Source organism: Rhagoletis zephyria, unplaced genomic scaffold, assembly GCF_001687245.7.
Source record: "Rhagoletis zephyria isolate East Lansing unplaced genomic scaffold, Rhagoletis_zephyria_1.1 Rzeph_scaffold_18555, whole genome shotgun sequence".
Classification (NCBI taxonomy): Eukaryota; Metazoa; Arthropoda; class Insecta; order Diptera; family Tephritidae; genus Rhagoletis; species Rhagoletis zephyria.
Genome location: NW_016175616.1, coordinates 8183 through 9884, shown reverse-complemented (window position 1 = coordinate 9884; position 1702 = coordinate 8183). Strand labels below are relative to the sequence as shown.

The 1702-nt window shown below is 40.0% G+C and overlaps 1 long non-coding RNA gene across 1 annotated transcript; it reads left to right on the top strand.

The window, feature by feature from the left end:
* The first annotated feature begins 1029 nt into the window (after positions 1 to 1029).
* LOC108380209 (uncharacterized) lies at positions 1030 to 1365 on the top strand. The gene is made up of 3 exons (XR_001849547.1): positions 1030 to 1060; positions 1127 to 1258; positions 1315 to 1365. It is a non-coding gene; the product is annotated as an uncharacterized LOC108380209 (long non-coding RNA).
* Positions 1366 to 1702: the final 337 nt, after the last annotated feature.

Sequence of the window (1702 nt, the reverse complement as noted above, 5' to 3'; positions counted from 1 at the left end):
CCCCGTCTCACCACGGAGAAAAAAGCTACCGATTGGCACAGGCCCTGAATGGTGCATAATTTAGGGCCGGTTACTCAATGTCTGGTTAACACTAATCTCCNTCAAAATTTAACTCTGCATTTGGCACAGCAAAATTCAATTTTTTTGTACACCATAGCAAATTTTTCCACCCCGTCTCACCACGGAGAAAAAAGCTACCGATTGGCACAGGCCCTGAATGGTGCATAATTTAGGGCCGGTTACTCAATGTCTGGTTAACACTAATCTCCGGTAAAACATCGTTATCGACGTTACCGACTCCATGTTATTTGCATGGAGCCGAACACGTCGATAATGATGTTTAAACGGTGATTAGTGTTAACCAGACATTGAGTAACCGGCCCTTAGTTTGTTCCAGTACTCCAGAACCAGTATACCAGTAGAAAAGGTTTTTGTTTTTGTAGCTGTTTCGTGGTGAAAGTCCTTTATGGGACCAAATTTCCCCACAAGAAATTGAGCGCATGGTTGCTTTTGCATGCCAAAAGAACGAATATTAGAAAACAGTGAAAAAAGGTCTGAGATAATACAATTATATCCTACTAAAAATAAACACAATAGTTTGCGCTAATTAGGTAATGTGATAATCATGTTTACAAACTCTATTTAACTCTTAGTCCCCTTTCAGACACGTCAAGTCTTGCTTTCAAGTCTGCTCGTTCGTTGGCGAAGGAGGTGAGAAGAGAGGGGAAGAGTACAGATATCTCCGTACCGTCAATTCGTTTCAAGTTTTCTTGCCTCTTTTGATCTTTTCGTTGCTTCCCATTTAAAGAACCAAGGACTTGAATTCAATTAAAGTTGACGCGTGTGGAAGCAAATAGAAAACACAAAAGAGAATGCGAAAAAAATTGCTTTCAAGACTTGATGTGTCTGAAAGGGGACTTATTTTTCGGAAAATAATATTGCGGATCAAATTACTCTGAGCGCTTGTGTTGTTTACCAAGAAAATGCAGCACTGTTTGTTTTTATTTCTGTATCGCATCGCGGTGAGTTTCTTTTTCTTGGTAATTCGGTTTGTGAAATGGTAAACAAATGATTTAAATTTATGATGTGTTTAACATTTGATTAATGCAATTCTCTTTATTTTCAGAATATTAATTATAAGCACAGCATCATCAACGGTGATTGCAAGGAGAATTACTGTAATCCCTGCGATTTTTCCTCTTGGTAAATGCGTTCTGGTCGTGACCAAGGGTGGTCCCCCAAATCGGCCGGGAATAAGGTTAGTCATTTTAAATTTTATATCTTTGTTCGTCGACATTATATGACATGTCACAGGCTATTGTTGCAGAACAAAACGCTGCAACCACTGCTGTGGTAAATATGTTCCAGTAGAACTGTCCACCGCCGTCGGTGTAATGATTTCGATAGCTGAACAAACGCCATCTCCTGGGCATTCCCACAGCTTGCCGACACTAGCTATTATATCACGTGTGAATGCAACTGCGGCTAAATTTGGTTATTAACAGTGCAATAGTGCCATGTCATTGGCGAAAACACTAAGGGCCGTTTGTACCATCTCTAGTTAACGCTAACTGGAGGTAAATCCTTCAGTTAAGCACGTTAACTGCTTTATCGATCACATGTTATATGATGGGTGTCGATAACGTCGATAAAGATGTTTAACTGGGAGTTAGAATTAACTAGACATGGTGCAAACGGCCCT